The 19,948-nt window shown below is 36.4% G+C and overlaps 1 protein-coding gene across 4 annotated transcripts in view; it reads left to right on the plus strand.

The window, feature by feature from the left end:
• The window catches only part of LOC131693574 (uncharacterized), a 191,185-nt gene that overhangs the window by 168,388 nt on the left and 2,849 nt on the right, over nucleotides 1-19,948 (plus strand). The gene's annotated exons all lie outside the window — the stretch shown is intronic.

The raw sequence follows: 19,948 nt of genomic DNA on the forward strand, positions 1-19,948 counted from the left end.
TAGAGCTCCCAGTCATGTCACCATGGAACGTGTTGTCTAGTAGATATGAGCGTCATTTTTTCTTAATAGCTGAACTGAAAGCATGAACCTAGGCTGCCAGGGCCGAGAGAAGGAACTTCCGGACGTAACCAATCCATGCCCACGAACACGGGCGTTTGTAGGTTCATTCTTGAGTTTGCTTTTCTAAATTTATAAGTGCTAAAACGTTCACTTAGTCACCGGGATGTCATCCTGTTTGCAAGATCGCAGGAGAAGGTGTGCGTGGATGATCGCGAAGTGCTCGAACGTTTGTATGTTAACGTGTTTGTCGCGTGTGCTAGCGTGTATGTAACTTCGTGTGTATAAATTCGATTTTATATCCGTGTAGCCATTCGCATATTTGCGTGTAGTCTTGAAAAATCGCGCGCGGACCGTGAATCTTATACTTTATTTGCAGTGTATAGTTCAGATGCTAGAAGAGAGTGAGTTCTCCCATAACTCTAGAGTTTCCCTAGAGTAATTTTTTAGAAGCCATGGCAAAAGAGGTAACTCCAAAAGAATTACTCTTCCATTCGTTCCAGCGTGATAATCTACGTAAAATGAAGTCATCCCAATAACTGAAATAGAAGTAAAAAATGGTTGCGCGACAACTTACAGCAGTAAATATGGATGGTTCTTGATCAGTTTCTGACCCGTTGATATACAACACAATTTCTATTATGTCATAATTTCATAAAAGCTCCTGAAACCGCGCAGAGTAAGCGCACAACATTATAGTCAAAGAAGCTGCTTCTTTGCACAAGAAGAAATTGTTTACTGAATATAAAAAATACGTGTCCACGCATTTTGCACTTATGCTTAGGGTTCGCAGTACCGATCCTTTTTGGCGAGAACCGGTACTACGGTACTGAAGCTCTCAGTACCGGTAGTACCGGTAAAGTACCGGTACTCGAATATTTTTTTAAAAAAATCTAAAAAAGCTTCAAAGTGAAATTGATTGCTTAAACTGATGGCCTTATTCTCAGATGATTGATTTATGCTGATCAAAAAAAAAAAAATGTTTATTGTTTTTAATTGCTTCGGAATGGTATAACTTATTTCAGCAGAAAATATTTTTCGTATGCGGCACTTTCTTTTATTTCGAAATCTGGGCCACTTTGAAATCAATAACTGCTAAGCGATGCGACTTTCGTCGTATTCAACAGATGGTAAATGTAAGAAACCCTGTTAACAACAGTAAATCAAAGCGAGAATGGCAGTGAATCCGAGTAGGTTACTCGCATTTCTTTTCTTGCTTTTCTGTAAACCTCGTCGTTTATGTCGTTTGTGTACTATTCTCTAATGCATATCAAAGCTCTTTGCTTTCCTGTAAACTATGGAGTTTTGCTGAATTTTCCGATCACCAATAATTACAAATCGCCCCATTAGAAGCAGTTCACCAAGTCTAAAATTTTTAGCTGCTAAATCGCTGTTCGTTCTTTTATAGTAAAGGTTTAAGAGCAAACCAAATACAGACATGACTTAGACCATAGCCTTACTACGCGCCACCCAGTGAATAATGGAAACCAGTCATAATGTCGCTAAAAAAAAATCATAGCAAATGTTTACGTCTATTACGCTAGATGTGAAATTTAGTACAAGATCGTTAATCGTTTAATTTGGACAAAATAGTGCAGGAATTTAAATATACCGTTCAGTACAACGGGAGCTAGTAATATTTAATATTATTTTGAAACAGGTCCCCCTAGAGTCCATATATTTTTTATAAAAAATTGCATGGCACTGAAAATACCGGTACTGAAATTTGTTCAGTACCGGTATTACGGTACCAAAAATGGGTCTGTATTCCCGGGATTTTCGGTACCGGTATATTATTTTGAAACAGGTCCCCCTAGAGTCCATATATTTTTTATAAAAAATTGCATGGCACTGAAAATACCGGTACTGAAATTTGTTCAGTACCGGTATTACGGTACCAAAAATGGGTCTGTATTCCCGGGATTTTCGGTACCGGTATTACCGGTACCACAACCCTACTTATGCTTATCATGTTCCTTGTGTGTATCAAGCTGCCCGATCAGTTTATCTGGCTGAAAATCCAACGTAAAATTATATATTATTAAGTACAATAACAGCGTCCTTTCTGGATCTAATGTTCTTCGAGTACGTTGAAATTTTCGGGTCAACCTTTCAAATAAAATAAAAGGAAAAACCTATTAAGTTATGTGAATGGAAATTTGAAGGAGTTCCAGAATCTACTGCTGATTATAATTGTATTATGTCTCAGAACTACAGAATACATTCGAACTGCAGCGGTAATAATTTGGTTCTGAAAAAGATTAAAAATAGAAAATGTATAATCCGGATTATTTTGAGATACATTCATAGAAGGCAAACTGAGTTGAACCAAATGTGAATACCGAGCAATATATTTTTCATCACGGAAATTAATCGGGTAAATTGTGTTTCGACTTAGATAGATCAACTTGGTGGCTGCTAGACACTGAATTTAAAAATTCCACCCAACTCGAAAGAACGGTTTAAACGACTAGTCGAGACGGATACATAGCTGTTCAATTTTTTCACTTATATTAGAAAAAATCTTAAAGTTTACCTAGTCTCAAAGCTCATAAGAAAATTTACAAAAATCGATTTTTTTATCACTCTTGTGCACTGGTTTCCTTTTTCTAACATAAATGCATTTTTGGAACCTGGAAAACAAGTTGGCAACGTTATTTAGTTATTTTCCGAATTTTTGTTGTCCTGGGAGTACTTCCACTTCCACTGAGGTTGAAAATTCCGTACAAATTCCGGACAAATCCGTACAAGTATTTTTTCCGGACACACGCCCAAAAATCCGTACTGTCCTCCCAAATTCCGTACGGTTGGTCAGCTTACCCATAACTAAGGTAATATCCAACCGATTTCGATACTTTTGACCGTTTTGGATTCAGGAACTCATCTACCTTTGGACTTGGTAAAAATGAATCGGGTTACTTCATTCGGTTCCCGGGAATCCGGGATTCCGGAAGCAGGTTCCAGTTAGGGTTGTGGTACCGGTAATACCGGTACCGAAAATCCTGGGAATACCGACCCATTTTTGGTACCGCAATACCGGTACTGAACAAAAGCCAGTACCGGTATTTTCGGTACTATACATTTTTTGACGTAGGACTACGTCTTTGTTTTCGATATAGGGGTGCACCTTGCAAATTCTACAAAAATGGTATGTAACGAAAAGTGGTCCAATTTTAAACGCATATAATTCAGCCATCTCACGATAAATTTTCAAATTTTTTGCGCAAATCGCCCCGAAATATTTCTAAGAATAGATTCCAATAGATAAACCCAAAGATTTTTCATATCATAGCATTAAAAAATTAAATAATATACAACCTTGTCAAAATATCGCGCATTTACACACAGAAGATAGTGCTTGCCAAGCCCTGTACGACGGATTGGTGTACCTAGCGCGCAACGCTTCTATGAATGACGTCATCATCGACTATTTAAAGAACGGCCTTGGCCAGACACGCTCAGTTCCCTGTTGAACGGCTGGTGAAGCAGATCACTGCGCTGTGTTTTTTACAGCCAGTGTAGCTGAGCTAGAAGTCCGTTACACTGGCTGTGGAGGGACGCTACCTTGTGTCGTCCAACAGGCGACCGCTCCAACTGCTTCCTAAATGCCGCTGTAATGTTGCCAGTAAATTTTTGGTTTAACTAGCACATGTATTTGCTATTTGCGCTTGAAATTAAGTAATGTAGTGGTAGTAATAAGCTTCCCATTTTGCTTTAAACGCAAGGACAGTTTTTAAAACAGGGTTTGATTAATTAGTTTAGCTCATCTAAGCAATTTTATCAATTCTGTAATTTAAAAGGAATTTTACGGAACTTGGTGAATTTGGCCCCACTTGCAACTGGTATAATCAACCTGCACAAAGTGTTGCATAACGCAGGGCTGTTTTTTGGAACAAAATGTGTTATCATTCAGCCCTTCGCTATGCAAAATCACGATATTATGGCAGATGGGCTAAGCGCGGCCGTTCCGTTCAATTGGGGAAGGCCGCATGGAATTTTGGTGAAATGCGCTAATAGTGTCGTGGTGGTACTAGTTGTCTCTTTCGCTCTACCCATCATCATCAGCGTTGACTCATTTTGCATTGTACGCTTGGGTTCAATGTTTGTGGCGAATGTGTTGGTAGGTAGGGGAACTGGCGGTAAAATGAACACGTTAAGCAAAGTCATTATTTTCTAACTAATAAGTGAATGAGATATTACAATCACCTTATGTTTCTTGTTAGACATGTTTTGTACATATCTGGTAAAAATACTTCGTCATAAACACATTTTTTCAAACATGATTCTTGATTTCTAAACATGTCCAAAAATGAGGCATGGTTATAGCGAGTGGGTAAAATGAACATGTGGCGGTGGTAAAATGAACAGCTTCTGGTGACCTGCAAAATGTCCTGTATGTATGCAATGCGCAGCGTTGGAAAGAATTTTCCGATCAATGCTAATATCCCAACAAATCATGAGCTTTGCATACACACAAGGCATTTTACAGGCAAAAAAAATTGTCACGGAAGAATTGAATTTTCATGACATAATATTAACCATTTTACAATCCTGTGGCATCGAAACACATCTACAAACTTGGGGTTATCCATGGGTGTTTGAACTTTTAGGATCTGTTTGAGAGCAACTAGAAAGCTTGTTCTATACATGAGATGTGATTATATTGTCTAAAATTTGATTTTTCTTCACCGGTCCGGGTGTTTTTCCCACACACTAAGTACTAAGAAAATAAATATTTTACCTTAAATAGTATAGTACTTCGTCTACAGTTCATGCAACCCCATAGGGCTGCCCCTTGTAGTTTTTATGACAAATATGTTAACTCTGCAGGGGGATCTGTTTCAAAATATCTTGCAGGTCGATAACGTTTAATTATATTAATTTGCCTTCTAGATAATTCGTTGAGATAACACCTTTGTGTGGGAATGAGGTGGGGCCATCATCATAGTAATTCTAGAAGTTAAAGTTTTATTAGCGACATTCTGATTGGTTTCCATTATTCACTGGGTGGCGCGTAATAAGACTATGGTCTAAGTCATGTCTGTATTTGGTTTGCTCTTAAACCTTTATCTATAATATAACGAACAGTGATTTAGTAGCTAACAGTTTTAGACTTAGTGAACTGATTCAAATGGGGCGATTTGTTATTATTGGTGATCGGAAAATTCAGCAAAACTCCATAATTTAACAGGAAAGCAAAGAGCTTTGATATGCGTTAGAGAATAGTAGGCAAACGACATAAAGTTCGAAACCAATTTTCAGAAAAGCAAGAGAGGAAATGCGATTAACCTGCTCGGATTTACTGCCATTCTCGCTTTGATTTACTGTTGTTAATAGGGTTTCATACATTTACCATCTGTTCAAGTCGACGAAAGTCACACCACTTAGCAGTTATTGATTTCAAAGTGGCCTAGATTTCGAAATAAAAGAAGGTGCCCTATACGAAAAATATCTTCTGTGAAATGAGTCTTGCCATTCCGAAGTAATTAAAAACAATAAACATGTTTTTTGATCAGAAAAAATCAATCATCTGAGAATAAGATCATCAGTTTGGGCATTCAATTTCAGTTTGAAGCTTTTTTCGAATTTTTAAAAACAATATTCGAGTACCGGTACTTTACCGGTACTACCGGTACTGAGGGCTTCAGTACCGTAGTACCGGTTCTCGCCAAAAAGGGTCGGTACTGCGAACCCTAGTTCCAGTGCTGGGGTACTATTTGCGAACTTCAATGGAATACTAGCAATATGGGTATCAAAATTCTTGAAATTGTATCAGTAGGCTGTATCTCGTGTTTTTGGAACCATTTGGTGATTTGATCCCGGAACGAACATTCCGGAACAGGTTCCCGTGGGGCCGTGAGTGGCCGTTCCATTCCAATTCCATTTTTTAAATTGCCATAGGGTCCCGTAACAATAAAAAACAGACTTCCGAGACTATTTGAAGAGTTTTGATACTCATATTGCTAGGAAATTATTAAAATTTACAAATCATATCCTAGTACTGGAACATTACTCCGGAAAATCCGGATTACCAAAAACCAAATCCATTATTCCGGTTATACTGTACAGAATCAAAAAGTAGACGAGTTCCTGAATCCAAAACATCTAAAAGTGTCCAAATCGGTTAAAGGAAGCCATAGTTATGAGCATTTCAATTTGTGGGTACCCGGGTACCCTCGTTGGCCTGTTGAAGGTGTTTTTTTTTGTTGGACACATAACTGTTAAGCAGGAATCGAGCTTACGTCCTTTTAAGCTCTAGTTGGGTGCGTTAACCCCACCATCGAGGAACTGCCATGACTTCATTAGAAATTTCCAACAGTTTCGTAATAACCGCTACAGCCCCAATGCCTCTTAGTGGGACTCACCGTCTGCCAATATCTCGGTCACCGCCCTGTACATTCCATCGACGATATCTTTCCAGTTATTTATTTTTAGGTTACACATAAAAACCCATAAAACTATTATCAGGAAATAACTTGAACCACAAATTCGTGTATTCATTTTGTTGTGCGGTATCAAAATAAGAATGTTTTTGCATCTCGGAATCTTAAACATAATCTAGCGAAAAAACGAAAATAAATTATGTTTCTTTAAGCATTGCAAGCGGATCATAGAATAAAATTGATATTGATTCTTAACATTTCGTTTTAGTAACATTGGTAATGAAAAAAACATTAAAAAATTTTGCATGTATGTTAAATCGAGGCGAAAATTACCTTAAATCGAAATATGTTAAATCGAGGGTATGTTAAATCGAGGTATACCTGTAGTGGGGTTGAAAATCATGAAAATTAAACAAATATGTCGAGTTAGTGGCATGTTATGGCGTATATTTGTATGCCGAATTGGTTAACGTATTCAGATTTTGTATATAAAGTCTCATTTCCATGTTAAGTACCTTAGAGTGAAAAAAATGCAGAAGGGTGGGGTGAATGGTAAAAAACTGATCTTTACGTTTTGAATCACGCAATTCCGAAACAGTCAATTTTGAAGGGCTTTGCATTTTCGAAAAAGTTTTACAACAGAATACAGCGCATCTTCTAGTACAATAATTTTGGTGAATAAGCCTCCAAGAAGTAATTACGGAGAATTAACTTTTCAGAAAATAATTAAAGATTTGGCATCATTAGTGTGCAACAATTCATCAAATGACTTTTTTAACATGATGTTATTTTGGGACACCCTACTCCGCATATAGGATAAGAAATTTTTCTAAAGAGATTTCCAATCCGAAAAGAAGCGAATGACCATGTGGTTAAAACCTCTATAATCGAAATAAAAAAATATACTTAAGCTGCCAGTAACATACGTTCTCAAAATTATTGTTAGCTTTTGAAAATGAGTTAGATGTCGAAGGACTTCAATTGCTTGAGTCATTTTTCAAAAAATAGAAGCTTAATGCAATTTGTTATTGTATCGATTGACATTTTTCCATCAAATAAAACCAACAATTGCAAAGCGTATTGACTTGTGATCGTGGCTATGTGAACTGTTCCTGGTTACATTGGCCACCTCGGACTGTTTCGCCGATTTGATTTCAATTTGTTATTCATAATTTGATGGGTGCGGGCATGGTGTAATTGGTAAATTGGCTTCTACACAGATCGGCTAGGGTTGATTTCCAACTCCCACTCATAGGGTTTTCTCTATCCTGATAAAAATAATGACCCTTATGTAAAACCACTACAGCCGAAACAAAATAAAAAGATTGTAATTTCGAATTTTAAATTTTAAATCATGCGATAAAGAAATGATATTATTAGTACAAATCTTTTGAGCATTTTGATACATCGACACAATATAAGTTCATCAAAAGTTAACAAAATAAACAAAACATGCGAAAGCAAAGTTGATGCGCACTTGGATGTCGTTTTCAGTTGATGCATTTTAATGTTTTTTTACTACACAAAAGCTTTGAAAATCACCAGTTTTTTATCGCGCTATCTGATCTACTCTCCATATCACTATTTGTGTGCGATGAAGATAAGTGTGAGTATTTCGATACTGTTAATTGGGTATTTAAACAAAATCTGCACTGTATGGGTAAAACCAGCAGTTGTTGGGTGACGTAAGACTGACACGCTGTTTAGATGGCTGGGTTCATTTTTGATTCAATATGAACGACAGTAGTTGTTTGTCGTGTCCAATTACACTATTATTACATTATGTTAATAATAAGAATGCACGGAAATACTGTTTGTTGCATTTTATTCTTGTTAGTATTGTTAAAAACCGACAAACAAATTAAAAGTCGAATTGAAGGTGATTCATAGTTATATCACAGACCTACCAGACATGCCACTCGAGATCACCAATGTGTTGCAAAAATTTAACGGCTTTTTCAAACGTTAATTTGTCATGCTCATTACTTTCCATGCTTACCGCAAGGCCGAAACCATATGACATGATTGACAAGAATGTCCAAACACACACTATTGAGCGCCTACGGCTGTTATTGTCGTTATTGTTATTGTGCCAAATAAACCTTTTTAAATAGATACAAGATTAAAACTTAGGTTCAACAATTGTTTTTTCATAATTGTTCGTCTTGGAATCAAGACTCTAACTGAGTATGACTGACAAAAACGGGGGTGTTAATTTATGAGAAGATAGTTTGGGAAGCAATGTCAGGAGAAAGCAGTGGCCATCTAAGTGCACCGCAACAACAATGGCAAATTGCATACTGATTTAATCATGTTTTATTTTTATTTTGCAATTTCAATTCAATAGCAAAAACACTATGGTTTGTGTACTTTCCACTAACTTCAGAAACTGACTTGTGGGGATTAGTGCACATTACCGGGCACGGAACAATCAAATTGCCCACATCACATTCTGTATTAATGATAGATAATTCTTCTTGCTTACATAGTGTAGATCCCTGTAAAGAAATCTGTACATTTCCCGGAATTCGGTCGGCACTACACATAACGATCTAGGCGTCTCTTGCGTTTAATTAATGGTTGTTGGTAGTTTCTGTGATCTAAAATAACCACTTACGCATATCAATGCATCGCAATGTCAAATACATGAAAGTGTCAAACATACGGTAGAGTTCAAAAGATAGCAACCAGGCGGTGATAGTGTGCAAAGCGAATTAAATTTCGAAGTAATGTTCACATTTTTTTATGAATTGTTCTTAGTGTCATGTCTGGTAGGTCTGTGGTTATATTAAAAAACGAAACGAAAAAGTTTATACTTATGAGATTCTGAAATGATATGGAAGAACAATTTTCACCGACCGTCGCGACGGATTGACTGAGATTCGAAAAATCAGGACACGAACCGGATAGCTCACTACGAAGCGTACGTTACGTTAGTGAATGAATCCTAGTTGAATGGGGTTTAAAACCAAAGTTTATATCGAGAACTAGAGATGTTCAATAAGGAAGCTGCACATTATAATATTCCACCAAATGATATACAAAATTTTAATTGCTTCGATAAAGTAATCGAAGCAATTTTTTAGCTTAATTTGATTTTATTTAATTTTTAAATTTTAAAAAATTGAATAAAACAAATAAACAAACAAAGGAAAACCGCAATTTTTTCATCCTTTTGCCTTTCTCAATAGAAAGGTATTGCAATTGCTCTGAAAACCGACTTGTTAACGGAGGCCCGGAGAGCCGAGTGACATATACCATTCGATTCAGTTCGTCGGGTTCGGCAAATGTCTGTGTGTGTATGTATGTGTGTATGTATGTATGTATGTGTGTGTATGTGCGTCTGTGTGTGTATGTGACCAAAAATGTCACTCATTTTTCTCAGAGATGGCTGAACCGATTTTGACAAACTTAGTCTCAAATGAAAGGTGCAACGTTCCCATAGGCTGCTATTGAATTTCTAATGGATCCGACTTCCGGTTCCGGAATTACAGGGTGATGAGTACGAACACGCAGAAAATGTCGATTTTAATAAATTCTGCAATTAATGTATAAAGGTGAAAAATTTTCCAAAATATGACCACAACTGCTTCGATTTGTAATATTAGATCACTAACATCCAGTCAAAGTCTATTTGGCCACATTGGCCACCATCATCGGTTCCGGAAGCCCCGGCGGAAGTATCTAAATTCAGAATAACAGTCACATCGGTTTCTCGGAGATGGTTAGACCGATTCAACCAGAATTAGTCTCAAATGAAAGGTATTGCGTTTCCGTAAATGGCTATTAAATTTCATCCCGATCCAACTTCCGGTTCCGGAGTTACAGGTTGTGGCGTGCGATCACATAGCAAATTGTGATTCAAACCGATACTCCGATGAAAGCAAAAAAGGTAAAAATTTCGCTAAAATGTCTCTCAAACAACTTCAATTTGCTGTTCTAGGTCACCGACGGCCAACCAAACTTTCGTTGACTACATTGACCACCATAGACGGTACCGGAAGTGCCCGGGAAAAGCGGCCATCTTTCAAAATTGACGAACTCACATCAGTTTCCCGGAAATGGTTGGGCCGATTTTCACAAGTTAGTCTCAAATGATAGCTATAATATCCCCACAGATGTCTATAAAATTTCGTACGGATCGCTTATATGGTTCCGGAAATATAGACTAAACCGTCCGGTCACATATGAAATTCCCATATAAGCTCAAAAAAATTTTCAAAGGGGGGACCCCATGAAATTTCAGAAATCGAATTCGTATTTTTGATGCCAAACATCTTTAAAATGCATGAAACGTCGAGATTTTATGTTATCACGAAAATTTTTTTTTATAAAAATCGACTTTTTGGGACTTTGCCGATTTTTTTTCAATTTAATATTAATGTGGCTGTTTTTTCTTTTACAAAGTTTTAGAACTCGAATAATGATTTCTATTCTTGTATATAGTTGTTATGTCGTGTATAATAAAAATGTAATATATACATTTGGAAACTTATAATGAATATAAACAACGCAAAAATTCTCGTGTTCATGTTTAAGAAAGGCACAATTGCGCCGCTAGGTGGATTAAAACATGTTTTTTAATTGGAATTTCATTATTGACGCCAACAGATTTCAAAATGCATGAAACGTAGAATTCTTATGCCAAAGCAATGAATAAGTATCGCAGAAAACTACAATGTAAAATAAAAGTTCTTAAAAAACAAATTTTGGGGACATTTGAGGCTTTGAAAAGTTTTTTAGCTTCGAATTTTTCTAATGAACTGGACTGCGTAGCAGAACAAATCCAAACATTATCAGTGGTTTGGGGCTCCTACTAAACTACTTTGATTATTTTTTTGGGAAAAAGGTGGGTGAGTAATATCTGTGAAAAAAAAGATGGGTGGAAGTGTCCTTACTTTAGACGTTTTAAAAACTTTAGCGCTGATAATGGTTATTTTGCTAGGTAAAAAAAACATTAATGTAGGAATTGTAAGATATAATTTGAGCGTTTCATATTTTAGACCGGTACTTCATTTGAATGAGCCAGTGGTTTAATTTGTAATCTGTAACACACAACGCATGGTAAAATTATAACCGTTTAATGTCCTAAATCAACACCAATCGTGTCATGCTGACAGAAGTCAGCAGCATCCAACGATTTTTGAATTCAGCACAAACATCAAAGGTTCTTTTCCGAACCACCATAGGGGCACTGGTGGTAAGCCCGACACCGTGAGGAAGCCCTACACCCCACGACTTTTCCCAGGTATCAAATTTATATCATATTATAATGACAGGATATTATTAGCACGATTATTTTGAACATTTCGAGTAACATCGATTCCATATAGGTTCATCAACCGTCAGAATGAACAAAACATGCGAAAGCAAAGTTGATGCTCACTTGGATGTTATTTTTAGATGATACACTTTAAGTTTTTAATAACACGAAAGCTTTGAAAATCACTAGCTTTTTGTCCCACATTCCAATCTACTCCCCATGTCATTGTTCGTAAGTGTTCAAGATAAGTTTGAACATTTCAATACTGTTAATTGGGCATTTAACAAAAATGTGCACTTTTGGAGTAAGACCGACAGCTTTTGGGTGGGGTAAGACCGACACGCTGTTCAGATGGCTGGATTCATTTTTGATTCAATACGAACGACTGGGAATTGTTTGTAGTGTTCAATTACACTATTATCACATCATGTTAATAATTGGAATACATTGGAACTCTGTATTTTGCATCGATTTCTTGTCAGTAAGTTGAACAGCAGTATCCAGCTTTAAACGTGTGAACTGTGTGAACTGCGAGTGTTTCCCCATACATTTTGGCAAAACATCCTATACAAACTTTAAGCTCTTTGGGGGGGGGGGGGGGGTTAGAATTAACCGATTTCGCCCAAATTTGGATTGTGTCATTTTTTCATGATTTGGAACGACGCTAGGGGGTGTATGGAGCGAGATTTTTTTTATATAAATCATATGCATAGTGTAACCGAACAATTAATAAATATCATTTCATTATTTATGTTCGGAAATAATGAGAACTAATAATATAAGTAAATTTGTCTTGGCTATCATCAGCAGTGGGTACAAGTAAGTTTATTTTTATTGTCATTCAAATAAAATAGGAATTCCGTTGAAACAATAATGAACACGAACTTTAAAAATTATTAAATTACTTTCGATATTCAGGTGAACATTGAACGGCTTCACTAATGAATAATTAACATAAGATGACGCTCGATTTTGCCGAACGTCGAAAGGAGGAAAAGATTGCATCGGGCAAGCCGTTTCCAAATTGAGCCGCGTGGATAGTGTTTCCACATTCTCAAGAGGGGTCTCTGCTGGATTAGAGCTTAATAGTCACTTCGTATGTGGAAAGGTCGGAGAACAGATCGCATCTAGTAGAGTGTACCAGAGAATTGGATGTACGTACGAATTAGTGGTGAAAGTTATCGTAAAGTGTACTAATTCTCATTTGTTTAATTTTGAGCTCGATGTTGTTTAAATTAAATTAAAAAGGAATCTGCTCGTGCAAAAATTGTAGGAAACAAATATAGGCCAATATTTTCTGGGTAAATGACAGTTGGGTAATAAGGTTCTCGTTAAACAACAGCCTGTTCAACAGGCGAAATTTCCCGGACCGCGCTATTCCGGCCGAAATTTTGACTCTAAGCGCTGATTTCTTCACCCTCGCTTAGCGCTTAAGCAAGGTTTAAACGTACTGGTGAACCTGGTTTCAAAGTTGAGAGAGGGTGAAAAACTCGTCTCTAAGAGTCCGGTGGTTCAGTCCACAAACGAACGGGCGGGAATTAACCATAACGCCCGACCGGCACTCGGCGAGTTCGCTGTGTCTCGTAGGGTACACCACCACACGCTACGTTACAACTAACTTCACCGACCGTTGGAATGACCATCCAGATCGCATGCGACATTAATCGAAGCACCCCTCGAATTCATGCTTCACACCTGGATAACATAGGCAGCTAAACTCAGCCACCTGCGACCCAGCCTTACACGAGCACTGAGCTGCTAACATCACAACAGCTCATCACCGGCTTGTTGTGGGGCATATGACACTGTAACCGGGGGCATTTTGCCCTGGGTAAAAGAAAAACTAGAATTTGGGCATCTTTAAAAAATGTTTAATAATAGGGGAGTTTTTGAAAACCGGTTTGTGCTGTCATGAAGATACAACCCATGAGCACATATGTAATTTTTTTCATTCATGAAAAAAATCAGGGAAAAAGTTATTAGCAAACAAATGCGGAAAGAAAAATCGATCAACCAACTCCAGGGCTTGGTTAGGTTGGCCGAGTTTGGTAAAATAAGATAAACACGTCATATGTATCAGTGGAAAACTTTTAACTAAAAAAACATCGTTTTTTCGTATAAGGAAAATAAAATCCACTCTTCACTTTTTAGTCTTTTTAACCCTTTTGGCAGCTTTAGTGAACTTTTTACCAGCTCTCGCTGATTTTTGTTCCTCCGCCAGCGTACGCACACGTTTGATCTCATTTTTCTGCTCCTCCAATACTGCTTTTATTGGGGAATCGGTCAAAATTTGAGACGATCGGCGTTTACGAACTTGTCACTTCTTCGAATCAGATCGTGCACTCGCCTTGGGAAGAGGTCTGACGTCTTCAGAGAGGATTACATCTGCAGCAGATTCTATGCTAATGGACGAGTTTTGTTCGTGGTTGGGCCGATCTGTGACAAATCCTGCCAGAAACTCCTCAGGAGGAAAAGCGGGATTGAAGCGCAACACGCCAGAGACTCTGAAACCTGCTTGGCATTTAATACATAAAATATCGGAATCAACTTTTTACATTTCTTATAAAAGAAATGTATAGAATTCGCTCAAACTTTCAAGATTTTTTCTGAGGCCCGGAGGGCCGAGTCTTATATACCATTCGACTCAGCTCGGCGATTTGGGACAATGTCTGTGTGTGTGTGTGTCTGTGTGTGTGTATGTAACGGACAAATTCTCATTCGTGTTTCTCAGCAATGGCTGAACCGATCTTATCCAAACCAGTTTAAATGAAAGAACTAAAAAACAGTATGAACGCTATTAATTTGTTTTTAATTCTGATGTTGAGTTTCCAAGATATGAATGTTTGAATGCGTAAAAATGGCGTTTTTGCAGTTTTTTTAAATTATCTGCCGAAATTGACAACATAGATTAACAATTTATATGTTTTTAGACAGCTTTAACGAATACCTTTCGAACAAGCTATAGATTGTTGAAATCGGACTATTATCAAAAGAGATATTTAACATTAAATGCGGACGAAAGATTTTTATCATTTCCCATTGCCAGAAATATGACCAAAACATGTAATCTATTATTAACGCCAAAACAGCTTACTTTAGGTCAATGGTATCTTCAGAGAATTTAATGAAGGTAATATGCCCTTTCTTTTGGTATTGTGCTTTTGCTGATTGATCCCCCTATGAGTGCGATATTTTCACAAATTTTCTTGGAAGTGATTATATCGAAATGATGTCTTCAGCAAATGTGTAGCTCTTACTTTTGCGAATAACTTTACCAAAGACTTTAAATATCTATTTTGAATACTTTAAAAGTTATGGCTTGTTGATTACTCTTTGTCGCCTATTTATTGTTCAATATAGTAATAATCCATTGAAATAAGTTAAACATTATTTCGATAAAACGAATTTTGTATTTAATTTTACTATCTACAACTGCTAGAAATAATCACCGAACACTTCCAAGTTGTCTGGAAGGAACTTGATAACTTATCAGTACAAAAATGTTCATTTGTGCGAACCTTCTGACTGCAATTTTTCTAACTTATAACCATCGGATCGATCTGAAACATATCGGAAAATGAAAAGCGAAATAAATAACTCCGCAACGGCGTAGCCAAGAGAAGGTTTTGGGGATTAACACCATACAACCCCCCCCCCACCACACCCAAAAAAAAATATTGGATTGAAGTTGAAAATTTATTGATGCAGACTGATTTAATTCAATATTACAATAACAATTATCTGATCCGTACATTGATAACCTGTTGTTGTAAACGTCATGAGGACTTTTGATAAATTGTCGGAATGGGGTCCTGATATGTAACTGATCTATTGGTCTTGATTTCACAGTTGTCTAATTGCATCAATGTCAAATTCCAGCTTGAAAACATTCCATTAGAAAATTCCAGAGTTCTGTAATCAATCATAATCCTCAGATTTCTTTTCAAATTTAGCTCGCTTTTGTAGAGATGTACTATAATAAGGGTCTTTATTTAACAGGAAGCGAAGTTAAAATTGATTTAATGTCTATGAAACATAGAACTGCTCACCAAAAAATGCATAACTTTCAACATTTGCTAAAAATGTTTTTGCCTTTCTCATTCACTCTAAAATTCGTCAATCTAATCCCGACCCGGAGAGCCGAGTGCCATATGCCAATCGACTGAGTTCGTCGAGATCGAAAAATGCCTGTGTGTATGTATGTGTGTGTATGTGTGCATGTAGAAAAAAATGTGACCTCTGTTTCTCAGAGATGGCTAGACCGATTTGCACAAATTTAGTCTCAAATGAAAGGTACAACCTTCCCATCGGCTGCTATTGAATTTTTTATTGAGTGGACTTCCGGTTCCGGAGTTACGAGTTGAAGAGTGCAATCACAAAGCAAATTCCTATATAAACTGGAATGAAAAAAAATCAAAATCAAATTTGTATTTTTGATGCCAAATGACTTTAAAATGCATGAAACATTGAGATGTTTGATAAAAATTGACTTATTTGGACTTTGGTACATTTTTGCCTTTTTCATATAGAAAGGTTATGCAATCACTCTAAAAATTGTCAATCATACCGGCCCGGAGGGAGTATGCAGTGAGGGGTTGCTATTTTAAAATTAAAACTAGTTTAAAATTTCTTAACAAGTTAAAAAATTTCGGCAGGACCTGGACCTCCCGGGTCTTTCTCCATTATCCGCCGCTGGTTTCAAGCGATGTTTCAGTATCACATAGCATCTCAAGATCGTGGCTGTCGATCCATTGTATGTATGTGCAAATCGTACTGAACATGTAATATTCATTTCCACCATTGTATTGAATATAACCAGCCATGGAATCGTAGTCTGGACAAATGAGACAAGCACAATTGCACCACTAGGTGGATTAAAACAGGTTTTTATTTTGAGAATGCGTCGAGTTGAGACGAAAACGTAATATGATTAATAACGAGGATAACACTTTCCGAATGTAGAGAGAAATTTATGAAAAATGACGAATTCCATTCGACTCTAGCAGGTTCTGATCGATTTTGATGAGCATTTGATTTTTGTTGTATGACCAATTATATGTATTGGTCAAATGTTAAAAAACAGTAATTTAAGGTCAAGATAGCATCATTTTGAAACCGCCAATTTCGGAGGGTTAGTATCTTCGATGAGTTTTACAAACGTTAAACAGCGCATCATTTGATAAAATAATTTTGACGGTATTTTGTCCAAGAAGTATTTATGGTGAATTTTCTCAGGTTAATATTCATGACTACAATAAAGTCTCAACAAATTCGCTAAAGACACGAACTCTGTTACTATTTTCTGAAAAATTAATTCTGCATAATTTTAAAACTTCAAAAATTACGGTTTCGGAATTATGCCGTTTGGACAGTAAGATCGATTTTCACCAAACCGAATTTCTGGCTACGCTGCTGATTTCAAGTAAGTAGAAACAAAGTCGTTCTACACTCGTTCACAAGAAACTTCTTCGAATGCTGAATATCTATTATAACACGTTGAAACCCCGATTTTATCAGCCAAATATGAACATATGTTTGATGGGCTCTAGCAGACGAACAAGACTGAATTCGAGTAAATCCTTTCTTGCGCATGTTTCCTTATCATGAAGATGGAAACATGCAAAAATAAAAAGTTCATCATAATCAGAAATAGTTATCAGTTTACATCAAGGGACGGGAAGAATATTTTAACAGCTTCAGTTTATTATAAAGAAAAAAAAATGCCCGATTTAGTCAATGTCCCCATTTTGTCAGCCTAAAATACACCACGAGAGTGATAAAAATGTGTCTTTATTGTATGTATTATTCACTGTGTTTCACATTAATAGGTACATTTCGTTTTTGGAGATTTTTTTATTGCATCGAACTACAACAATTTTAGGTAGCCTTCAAGGGGTTATTTTATAGACTTCTTCCAAAATTTGGCAAACCTATTCCAATTCGCATACCAATTAATTGGTATACTTAATGGTTTATATGTTGCAGATAGAGAAAATACTGAAATTTTCAACTTTTTTCCTACACAATATTACGAAAGCTTATTAAACAATTTTTCCTAATAAGTTTGTGAAAATTATGAACTATTTGAAATTTTTTAATAGTTTAATTTTTTATTTAACCGTGATTTTTTAATAAATAGTGATCATCGCTCCACAACGTAGTCTATTTTTCATGACTTGCGGTGAGCACGATCTCTCGAATTGCTGAACTGAAAATTATGGAATAGAAATTAATTTTTAGTATTCTTTACAGACCCGCTGGTGCCCTAAGACGATTTCGCTAGATTTTCAGAGCACTGTGCATCCAGTGCATTAACGCAAGTGACGGAAGGTTATCGAAAAGTTTCGTGAAAATGAAAATACCAGTAATGATGATGATTTTCCCAAACGGTTCGTTTTCGAGAGGTTTTTATTTGTTCTTTGGCATTAGGATTAGCGATAATAATTAAAATTAAGGATACTACTGGGAAGTCACCTTTAGAAAAAGTCGATGTCGAAGTAAAATTTGGAACTATGCACGCATGCACTTCAGAGATAGCGTGATATCAGGAGCTGCGATTTCATTTCAACGCTTTTTTGTGAAAAGGGCGATACTTACAAATGTAAACATAGGGCTTTTTCATACATGCGAATGAGGGCTTTGAAAAGCAACAAATTAACCTAAAAATTTGGATTCTACGATATTGCTTTCTTAAACTACAGCAAAAAATACAACGGGCGAAACTGTATTTTTGTTTGTTTATTTCAAGTTTCGCCCTCCACGCTCCATGCAAACAAACAGAGCGATATTTTTTTTTTGCTAGCAGTTTAGAGGCGAAACTGTTATTTTCGCATTTTTTTTAGGATTATCAAGCTGATACCAGCTGTAAATAGTAACAATGATCTCTATTGAAAAAACACGGACGAAATCGGTGGTGTAGAACGGTAGTTATTGCAAAAAAACGTAAGGGCAATACTTCAATGCTGATAGGTGGGACCGAAAAAGTAAACAATCGCCAAAGGGGCGATACTATCGTTTTGTCAATTTCAATAGCAAAAAAAATTAATTTAATAATTTCAAATACTTCATGAAGTTTTGGGTTTCGATCACTGAATCATGCAATCTAGGATGTAAAAAAACACAATAGTTCTTAAATAGGAAATAAAGCCAAGTCTGGAAATATTCACTGTTGATTTTCTTTGAATGGTATCACTGCTAGTATCGCCCTTTTCAAGAAAAAGCATTGATTTCTTAGTTCTCAGTCGCGTTGGAAATTTGAGTAAAGTATAAACTTCAAATCAATTAAAAAAAAATTTCGATTTTTTTTTGGCTCAGTACAAGTACTGATGTTGTCCTATGCTGATTTGAGCGATTCTATGAGGCCTGCCACTATCCCATGTAGTATGTGTTATCAAAAACATCGCGAAGTTCTAAATGTTCTCAAACGATATAATATCCGAAAAGAGTGATAAGAGTTATAAGAAATGTCTCATCACACTGTTAGGTGGATTGAAAACGTTTTTATAAACAATTTCGGACTTTTACTGATTCTAATCTCTTATTTCTATTTGGTAATAATTTTAAATTATTTTTATTACTTATTTCTCGTGTATATTTTCCTTAAAATCATCAATATTGGCATAACATCAAATTTTGCTTTGAAAAAGGTTGGCATTTCACAAATATCAAAGTGCACATTACTCAACATTAAATTTACAACTCGGCCAACCAGCCCCGCATAGAATTCGGCTAACCTACCCCAATGTATATTTTCGAGAACAATCACGATTTACACAAACAAATATAAGGTTACAATGGTAACCGTTATACCATTTTGTTGGGTTTTGAATACCCTTTCCAGCAATACAAAGTTATTGGAAATCGGATGTAAATTGATTCGCGTTACACATATTATTTTTCAGAAACAGAAATTTACTAGCCAGTGCCGAAAAAAGAACATACGTGCTCTTGTACAAACGACACCACTAAAACACCTGAAATTACGTCGGAACATTGGTGACCTAATACCCCACCAAAATCACTATAGATGTCGCTACTGCGCATGATAGCCTTTTCATAAAAGGCACTCGGCCAACCAGCCCCGGTCATCTCTACTTGTATCAGGATGTTTTTATTAAAAAATGAAACGGATACTAATTTCAAACTAATATAACAATAAATTGGAGTAGTTGGTGCGGAAATCATAGTGTTCAATGGTGAAATATAACTATTTTTGCTTAAGATCTGTTTACCCTACGTTGATGAT

This window comes from Topomyia yanbarensis, chromosome 3 (genome assembly GCF_030247195.1).
Source record: "Topomyia yanbarensis strain Yona2022 chromosome 3, ASM3024719v1, whole genome shotgun sequence".
In the NCBI taxonomy this organism is placed as follows: domain Eukaryota; kingdom Metazoa; phylum Arthropoda; class Insecta; order Diptera; family Culicidae; genus Topomyia; species Topomyia yanbarensis.